Source organism: Varroa destructor, unplaced genomic scaffold (genome assembly GCF_002443255.2).
Source record: "Varroa destructor unplaced genomic scaffold, Vdes_3.0 BEIS01000003.1, whole genome shotgun sequence".
NCBI classification, from domain to species: domain Eukaryota; kingdom Metazoa; phylum Arthropoda; class Arachnida; order Mesostigmata; family Varroidae; genus Varroa; species Varroa destructor.
The window spans coordinates 21,863,355-21,873,786 of NW_019211456.1; the positions used below are offsets into that span (position 1 = coordinate 21,863,355).

The 10,432-nt window shown below is 40.6% G+C and overlaps 1 long non-coding RNA gene across 3 annotated transcripts in view; it reads right to left on the reverse strand.

Annotated features, from left to right (window-relative positions):
* The window catches only part of LOC147756672 (uncharacterized), a 52,041-nt gene extending 45,388 nt beyond the window's left edge, over positions 1-6,653 (reverse strand). For 2 of the 3 annotated variants that reach the window (XR_015324113.1, XR_015324111.1), the window contains exons 1-3: positions 3,929-5,416; positions 3,351-3,483; positions 2,568-2,695 (exon numbers count right to left, since the gene is read on the reverse strand). This is a non-coding gene — a long non-coding RNA (uncharacterized LOC147756672). Of the gene's footprint in view, positions 1-2,567; positions 2,696-3,350; positions 3,484-3,928; positions 5,417-5,456 lie in introns of those variants that run through there. The other variant, XR_015324112.1, reaches the window with a different exon arrangement.
* Between the last annotated feature and the right edge of the window lie 3,779 nt (positions 6,654-10,432).

Below are 10,432 nucleotides of genomic sequence, written 5' to 3' on the forward strand. Positions count from 1 at the left end.
GTAGATAGTCTAATAAAGGATCTTCTACAGATTTTTTTACTGTATGCAAACTTCTTGTTATTGTTTGACTACGAAAAAAAAAGACTACTTACACGTGTGCCTTAAGCACATTCGAGTGCATAGGCTATCTAGAATACGTCTTTTTACAAACATTAATAGCTGAATTTATAATGCTTTCAAATCATGACTACAGCTTTTGCTCGTTTATTAAGTATATCATGTACATAAGTAAAATAAAGCTTAGATAAAGTGTTTAATATTATGAATATCGAAAAATAGATAATCCGATTCTTCTGTTCGAGTTATGGGGTTTAAGAATACAAGGATGTAATGAGTGTCTAACAGTTAATATTTAACAAAATGTTTCGTCCGCTTAACTCTAAAGCCTCGATTAAGCATCTGCATAGTCTCTAGGTTCGGTTAACTTTCTGCGCCTCGTTTCATAGCAGCATTGCATTGCTGTTGCCACTCGTATTGTTCGAGTCTCGAGTTCACCCCAGATATTATCCTTGTCCCTCGAAGCAATCGTCGCCATCTAGCTACCGATGGCAGGCACTCATTAGGGCCATGCCCTAATGTTCTGTTATATCTCACTGTTGCCGGCAGGAATGACCACCTAGGCTCGGCTTGCTAATTTGGATCCACTGCCTAAGGAATTATCCCTTGCGTTTTTCGACTCACGTGCGACGTTCTACCGAACAGATGAAGGAACAACCTAACTAGGGAGGCAGGAAACAGCATAGTAAATGCTTGTTGAAAATAAAATAACCTCTCCGAAGGATAACCACTTACGAAACCTTTAGTTGTTTTACATACGAAAGCTCCTTCCAGGTAATAGAAATGCTGAGTGAAACTGTCCACACGAAGGATACTGAAAGTGTTCGCTACGCCTGAACCGTAAAAAAGAAAAAAAAAAACAGCTTTTGGGACCCTTAGTGCTCACGGTCCGCAGGGACGCTTGGCGAGTAAATGGCAGATGGACTTAAATATATTTATATATACAGCTAAGGCCATACTTTGAGAGGAGATTTTTAATATTACTTTGATATGTGAGAGAGAGTTTAAAACCCTAATGCAAACGCCAGCAGACGTGTTTCCTTCGGTACACGGCTTGACTGGGCTGGAACATAAAGCCCCTTTGGGAAACCAGAACTGGACTGACGACAACAACAGTAGGACACAAACTTCAAAAAGTGGAAAAGACCGTGCAAATGGTGTTGCTGCTAAAAGAACGTAATTGGACTCACTGCGACGCCCATCTAGGATTTAGCCTTCATTTAAATTTCTAAGCTTAGGACAGCTCTAGTGTTCGGCTGCTACCAGATCAGAGGTGAAATTACGGGAAATAATAGAACAACTAGAATTGCTCACAGAAAAGAACGACTTGATTCACTCCGACACTAGCTCGGTTAAGCCTTCATTCATATAGGGAACAGCTACAGTACACGCTCTTAAGTAGAAGCTCAGTTTTGTGACAGGTCACGATTCATTTGCCATAAACTTTATGCCTCCAGAGAAAAATAGAATCACAAACAAAATACTATTTTGTTCTACTGTGCTGGAGTCTTTCGCTTCAAGTTGTGAAAGCGATAATCAAGTGCATTTAACATTTAATAAGATTTCATAATTCTCAATACGCTTTTAGTTCCGTTATGTAATCTTGCTATTTCAATCGCGGCTTAAGCTATTGTTTCTATAATATGACTGCTCTAGGAGGATATCTTCTTTATGGCCACCCTTCCTTATATGTTTGCGTACAGATTCTCGTACCAGGAGATCAAGCGCATCAAGGTCGCCGCTTGCTGCCTGATTATCTCACTCTAACCATCTTCCTTAACCAATGAATCTTCCTCGCTTGCGCTTTTTTCCGTAGGTTTAAGCTGCCCGCAGAAGTTAATATCTTGGCTGACATTGGTGCACTCATGTCAGACATATTTATAAAAAACGATGCTAAGTAATTTCGTGTATGGGACACCAGAGCACCGACACAGAGAAGTATCCATCCTCTTTAATTAGTCAATGTTTAGACTGGAATGGAAAAGTATTATTAAGTATAACCTTCACATGTGTCTTTCTGGCGTGTTGGTATATTAATAATATGGTTCTTCTTCAGGCGCATTTCCGCTGTTCGCCAAGCTTCTAATACGCGGACGTCTTAGGTAGCCCGCCCTCGAATGAAAAAGTCCCCTTTCGTAAACAAATTCATATCCTCTTACGTCATTAACCCCTGCACCTTTAATAAGATCGGGTTATTCTCTTGCGTGTCGAAACTCCTCTTGCCTTAGTTCACATTAGGGGGAATGCGTGTCAACAGATTTGTGGCTGGCAAACAAATTTCTAGTTGTCGAAATAGTTATTTTTTGTGCGGAAGAGGAAACTCATGGAGGACTGGCTTTCAATGCCATCTAGGCCACCACTGGGGGAAATAGGTAGTAATAATCTTATATACTAACATCAGATGTCGATTTCTCACTAGCCTATTCACTTCGAATTGAAAATATCTAAAATAGTTTAAAAATCTCTTAGTCAAAAGTCAACTGCAAAAATGTTAAACCCAATGTACTAACCATGTGTAACATACGATGTGCTCTACTCGAATAGGAACATATATTTGAGAGCTGTCTGTCGACTTGTGTTAATCCGCTGTTACTAGTACTGGAATAAGGCCGAAGTCGCCATGGTAGGAGATTTATTTCTGAAATACGAGAGAAGATCAGATTTTGTCTAATTTCTTTGCACTGGATAGAGTCGCGTTAAAATCAGAAACTTTATTAGCTGCCTGAAATTAAGAGTCTGTGCTACTACCAACTTCCACGAGGCTTCTAGGGAGTCCAAAGTCAACCTGCATGCACGAATGCAAAGGATCCTTAACGGGAAAAATAAAAAGCAAAATCCAGGAACCTTCCCCGTCATGCTATTCCTTGAAGTAGCATTTAGCGTAAACCATCGAACCATATTCTATATTTTTTTTTTATTTGAAAATCTGACACAAACGTTTAACGGAAGAAGTCCACCAATTCATCAAGTACCACAAGGGTATGTCGATTTTGATCGGAGGTAAATTTATTTACTATAATACTACCTCACTTAGTAGGGATCTCGTAAGGTGTCGCACCTGTTCCGCAAAAGCGAGACTAGTTAAATGGCAAATCGACACTTTGTGTTCAATAAAACATTATCCGTCAACGTACTTTCAGTGCGGCGGAAGATGATCGAAAAGAATTCACTAGATCCGGGAGTTGAATTCTAGTTATTTAAATTTGTTCAAACAGCACGACCTCTGTATGGCTAAATCGACTGTAGTGTATATTGTACGTAGTATGTTTAAATCAAACTTTATCTGCACTTACGTGATCGGCGTATTCACTACGCGGTAGCTTCGTGGATTTAGCTTCTGCCGCATGTCTCGTTCGCACCGCGAAGACTAACGAACACATCAGCTGATGGCGCACAAGCGTCAATGGATCGACGAGAGGCGGCTACCTGTTCGATATAAAATAGCCCTTTAAAAATGTCTGTATTGCAACAGAGTATGACTACTTCCGCGCAGCGATATCGCGACTCAGTATTCGGGGTTCAGCTGAGAACACTCCCGACAAAGCAATATTCAACCAGGATACCAATCTAAATAAAGTATCAAATATTTATCTACGTATACTTCTAAACGCGAAAAGCAATTGGCCCAATAAACATGGTGATGACCGATAGCCATAGCAGCAAATGCAATCTATCTAATAATGCGTATCATATAAAATCGCAAACCTTTACATAGATTTTTAACACTCCCAACTATTAATAGAGTTCTGAAATTAAAGCTGAAACATATGGATCATTTAGATGTCGTTATGCATTTACATTATCTACATATATACTAGGACCACGCTAGCGTACCTGCATGATGCCTAAACCTATTTTAATCGGCACTTACCGTTGACACGCAGTCAATACTAAGCTTAGTTTTGTAGAGTAATTTTTCATCTTTTGAGGAGTCTTAAGGAGTTCGAGGTGACAGGGCTGCAGCTGGTGCGAAAGCTAAGTAGCTTCCGACATGTTTTAACTATACAAAGTACTTGTGTGTAAACAAGCGGTTAAGTTTACTACGGCTACTGCTCCGTTCAGCTCGTGCAGCAATCAGATGATTATGATTATTATTATTAGTCCACTTTAGTACCCCATGTCGATCAAGAGAATTAATCTGTACTAAACGACTTTCTAATAGAAGTTAGAATGGCAACGTTATGATACAATTATTGGCATTACTAAGTTACAGCCAGCTCTGCCTGTACAGTGAGGCCCACAAAAGACCACGCACACGGCAACGAGCCCACTAAGCCCGTACAATGGGTGAGGGCCAGTTTAGGTTTAGTCGAAAGGGTCAAGACACACTACACGTTATTATGTTCGAGGTAAATAGTGGTACAGGATGAGTTAGAAGAGGATACATCCCTAAATAAGGATTACCAAGATGATAACACTAGCACCAAGGGAAACGCTCGGCACAGGTTTCGTGGCAAAGGCATCTTAACCCAATGCCTCGTCCGAGTGGTGCAACAAAACTGCTCTGCAACGAGACGTGACATGAATGATATCGTCCGCTTTGTTTACTTTGTTCGTTCATCAGTCCCTACCCTCCCTCTTGGTTTGATCACCAGGCTAGAGGATGACACCGAATATCGGCTTTCCCCCTTCTCCCAGTATTCGCCGCATTGTACCGAAATAAAGGTGCGTTTTCTATCCGTTTATCGAATCAAGCCTCTAGGGAGGACTAGAGCATGCGAGAAAGGTGGACGATCCCGTCAACTGCCAATCCAAAACTCTCTAAGTGTAGTCCGCAGCGGCACAATTCCTTCTTGTTGTAACGGGAAGAACCACGCTTATGCTAGTGGCTTATTAATTGGTTGTGACTACTGACTAAACCGCGTTCAGCTTGTAAACACGCCTTTTCCTTCTACAACGGTCTGTTCAACCGTTGCGACCAATGACCCAGCTGGTTTCATACTGTTCTAGGCTGATCCTTGACTTCAGAGCTAAGCTCTTTCTTGCCTTCTCGGCGATTCTAACAAACGAGAATCTGACATATTAATCAAACACTTGTTTTGACAGTATGCATGTATTTGTTCACTGCCAATGCAATTAATATCGCTGATTTCCTTTCATATCCTTCAAGATAAGTATTTCTGCAGCAAGTTTGCAGGAACGTATTGACCTCACAAGCTTCATGCTGTCACATTTCAGCAAAAACGGGAATAGCTTATTATGTGTTAAGTGGTAAATTTTTGCTGATTTCCGGCAAATAATATTCTCGAAGAAATGAAACAAGTAAATTCACTGAAATATCTGGGTTGACTCGCAATCTAGTTAAAACTTCGTTCGCAAAATGCAAGACTCTACGCAAAAGCCTTATGCGAGCCAAATAACAAACAGATAACCTTTTCCTCTCGAAATGATTGCCTTACCTTTCCATTGCAAATACGCTAAATAATAAGAACCTTCTTTATTCACACATATTGTCTAGTACGTGTCGTTGGTGGAACATGAAGGAGCGATCGCTGGTCTCCTGGCAAAACCACCTGATGCGTTCTCAGAATAATAGTTTCCGATTGATCTGTTTTTTTCCTTTCTCTACAACATATTGGGTTATTGTGTCGTCATAATAACTTGTTGTTTGCATAATATGGCTACGACAAACACTTGGTCGTCAGTTACAATGAGTGCAACTGTGTCGTGGGAATGAGCGTCCACACGAGGAGCGTTCTTGACACGTTCTCCAGTACGCTAGTACGTTCAGGTGTGATGCCACGCAATCCGCTAACGTGAAAAAAAGAGACTCAATCCTACGATCCAAAAAATCGTGTTCTATTCATTACCAACAATTCGTTAGCACCATTTCGATCGACCATAGAGATAAAATGACTTTTGCCGTCCCTAACGTTTGTGCTGGCAGGAACGAAAGTCAGTCTATCTGAATGGATAGTCACACCTGTTGGCGTTTACGAGACGCAGATATGAGCTTCTTGAAACTCCAGATAGACCGATGATTGACTGTCGCCGATCCGCATCTTTCCGTCATGCGACCTTTCCAAGTATTACCATATTATTTGAACAATATAAGAGCGCGTATCGTGTTGCTACTTGCTGCCTCAAGCAGAAATAGAATGGCATGCTATGGATGTTCTTAGCGTCGCGCCTAGCGTCAGTTGTCTATTTACATTTCATTTGCTTTCGTCCAGTCAGCTGTTTATTGCATGTTGCCAACCTACCATATGCAATCTGAATCAATAAGGCCCGAATAATGATTGTTGTACACTGTTCTTTAACACAATAAGGTTTATTTTGATTTACTACAACGCCTTATGCTGGCGATCCATACAGTACTTCTCTTAATGCAACGTTGGCCCTACAAAGCGACATAGTATTGTTGAGCGGTGTTAGGAGTACAAGTTCGTGCTTTTCTAAAGCCGTAGTAAAAAAAACAGCGTAATACACGAAACAAATGTACAAAGCACTAATTCATTTCCTAGTATTGATGTTCCTCTTGGATCAATCGTTGAAAACTACATAGACAGGAAGCTGTTCTGCGGAACATAATTCGGAAAAGAAATTACGATAAAGTCGCAAACTACTGACTATATTAAAAACTGGTAAACTGTGTGCTTACTCCTTAGGGCTTCGAGTCAGCAATTATCCATCGCGCCTGCAGCAGCGTCTAGCTTAACAATTTGGGATTTTTTGTTGCGGTTTAGTAGCCGTCGTCCTCGGATGAGAATCCAATCGCAGCGGTACTGTTCTGCAAAGTTACGATGTAACTGAAGATGACATTGTTTACTAAGTCAGAAACACTTTTAAATGACGCCCACAACCGGCTGAGAACGTTTATGCCAGCAATTGTGCTCGAATTGACGATTTAAGAGAAGAATACGTCAGTCAGTAGAAAAAAGCAGCCAGAAAAAGTGGTTGGGATAATAACCAATTTTGGTCATCAGGACTGAAGTGACAAATAACCTAGGTCATTTAGTCTTGCATTAGTCCTTTCGGTGGTCAGGTACGTGTAGGTGGCAGTAGAATGACGCAAAAGTCGACTTCGCATTGAGTAGCTATAAGTGTACAGGTCGGAAAAGCTGAAGTATCTAGTTTGTAAAAAGTACGCCTTTAGCTAAAGTGGCACTGTAAATCAATTTTTTTCCTTCGTCTAGATATATTTGAAAGTTAGCTTATTGTAATACACCTAATATTCGCCCTAGTAGAGTGAGCAAGTGAGATTTAAGGCAGCTAGAAGGTAGTGCTTAGGAAGCCACCAGGTTACGGTAATATAACGAGGATATTGAATTGGAAGTTTCATAGAGGTTGCTCTTCTCTGGATATATATATATATATATAATAAGGTCGTAGGTAACTCGGTCAGCTACGTTCACATTGTAATGCTAGGAGCACGCTACCGACATCCACTACAAATAGCTTGGAGTTTATCTGTAAACGGGCATAAAGCAAGTCACACAACACCGACGCGCATTACGCAATATCATCCTTATGTGAGGGTTTTTTTATCTTGGGTTTCCGAATGCAGGCCGAAGCGGGCATGCTTTGCGATATGCCACAAGGGAACAACAGGAGATTGCAAGGGCCCAAGCTTTAAATCTGGAATACAACTCTAAAAAGGGATCCTACCGTAAAATTAAGTAGGGGGCTAATTTTTCGGTAGGGGGTTAATAAACATTTTTGCAAATTGGATGACCTCTGCTAAAACCGTGAACTACTAAGGGTAGGAACTGTTAAGGTTGTTTCTCGAATATCCACAGGAGCTTCTAATGGCGACCTTAGTAAGTGTTTCAACGAAGAGATCCGACCATAATTATTCTAAATACATCTATTTATTTTAGAATGTGTAAGATAAGCTATGACTATTTGAAAAATCTCATTACGAATTTAGGCGAAGGAAGGTATAAGTCAGTTTGTGAAATACCACTTAAATAAAATTGATAAAAAAGACAAACTTTATTATTGTCAAGTGCGACCTTCCGTGTTTCATGTTTCGGAGATCGGATAAGTAAAGTTCTCTCGTTTTCCAAATAGAAAGAAGCGTCAGCAGACTGCGGTAGCACGTTAAATGGCCCCTTGAGACTACATTGGCTGAAGATGCAAACGCATTCGTTGATTTATTCATTCATTCATTGAGATCGCTGGGGACTTGCAGTGCAAGCATGGCGTTTTCTTGGGTAAGTTACTCGCCCGACAAAGTGGAGCAAAGCAAAGAACTTCTACTTTTCGTTTCAGTAAAACTACCACTTGAGGTAAGTGATATGAGTTTTCCCTAGGGAAATCCTTGTGATTAAGAGAGCGCTTGTTAGAATTGCCGACCCTTTTTCATGAAACAGGTTAGGTACACAACAGAGTTGTCTGTTATAGAAAATCTACAGTACATGTGTGGTTGGAATAATCACGTAGGCCTAATCGAAGCCCTTTCGTAGGACAGTTGTACGCTCACCACAGCATAGATGTAATGCCATCTCTCCGATTTGTTAGAAGCAACAATCAGACTTATCTGTGATTACATAGTTATTATTATCATCGGAGCGATCAGCCCAAATTCTGTCGCTGTGGGCGGTTAGACAGCAAAGTGATAGCGAGGGCTCGAGGCAATGTCGTCGAAATGCATCGCGAGGATAACCCTTAGAGCTACCCAGTATTCGTTACATGTGTAGCAGTAGTAAAATAAGCATCAGCAACAAATGCCAAATCCTTGATTTTATCCTCTTGAATCATCCGAGCTAAAGCAGTTATCTCTTACGAAATGATACAATAGACCTGTTATACATTTGTCCGTCACCACCCAATCTTTTTGTAATTTTTTGTCTGGCCTTTGGCTGCTTGGCTTGAAAAAACTGAAAATATTTCTGTTGTCTTACCCGTCGCAGCCACTATTCTTTATAATCATTCATAAAGTCTAAATAAAATGGGCATGGCGTTTCGTAAGTTGCAACGATGCAATGTAAACTGATGTTTTTCCATGCTTTTTATGTTCGCGCTCTCTGTCAGCCCGTGCTGCGTATTCTACCTTTCTCCCGAAACCGCATGGAATCAATCTTCTAATGTACTTCTCCGTCCGGCAGAGGGCGTTGGCACTATGATACGCCACTGCATGTTCAGTCGAGCTAGATTGCCGGCTTAGATATATATACGTGTCCCTTCGTGGGTATACGATGACACTTACCCCCTACATTAAGAATGATTTGCTATTCTCGCGACCCATCTCTCTGACAAGCTGAGTTGTTGCTCGTTAGAGCATTGTCATTTTTAGTAGTTCTCAAGGCTTTGACAATGATAAGATGATTATGGTGATCCACATCAGTACATACAGTATGCAACAAAATCAACGATGTGTAGTCAGGAAGATCAGCTGTTTGTACCACCTGTTAAAAACACCAACAAGCAGAGGCTATCAAAAAACCATAAAAAAACATCAACTCGACGTGGTCGCCACGTCTAAAAAAGCTGAGATCTGTACAGTTATAGAAAATTAACTTATAAAAACAGATGATGGGATTTCTTCTTGGCTTCTACTTGCCACAATTAAGTATTCATGAATGCTCATAGCGTCACCTGTTTACTATTCGTTAATGGGCTAGAAGGCAGCAATGCAAACTACCACGGGAACGCACGATACGGCCAAGACGATAAACAATCAGAGCTTCAGATTAGCCGAATAGGCTACAAGGATGACACATAGTTACGGTCAAATTGTAAAGGGTAACGCGTCTTACTTTGTCTAGGACACGCTAAAATATATATACAGATGGATTGGCTAAGCGGGTGTTTTTAAGACTCTAACCACGCTGACCACTAGACATGCAAGATTCACTCGTACTGTCTACAGAAATCATTCTATAAAAAGGGCCTTTTTTTTTAACTGAAAAAAGAGTTTAATGTTCCATGACGTTTAATCTGTGCTATTATAAACTTTGACTTGAACTAAAAAAAGCGCATTGATTATAGGGTGGCCCCAAGCTGTGTCGCCTTATAGTTACTAATGTGTAAAATTGTCGACGTTTCTCTAAAGCGCTGCGATAAGGAGTGCGGTTACTGGTAATTCGCGTGCTATGAAGCCTCGAAATAGACGCTCTAAACCAATCTTACTTGTTAAACATCTTCAAACACTCTCTGTCTAAAGGATTAAATTGTTGTCATGGGCTTTTTGGAAGAATAAAAACAATCGCTAACCACGATATTGAAGTTTACTCGTTACACATTTCACATACATGCTGCATATTTCAGATAGGCATTGACTAATAACATTCGAAGTAATAGACATGCAGCCTACCTCATTGTACGAAGACAAAGCCCCACGATATTTTGTAAGCAATAAGCTAACATTTGCAGAATTTGTAATGTATGAACAAAAATACAAATGGTACGAGGATAGGCGTCAAGCACGAAG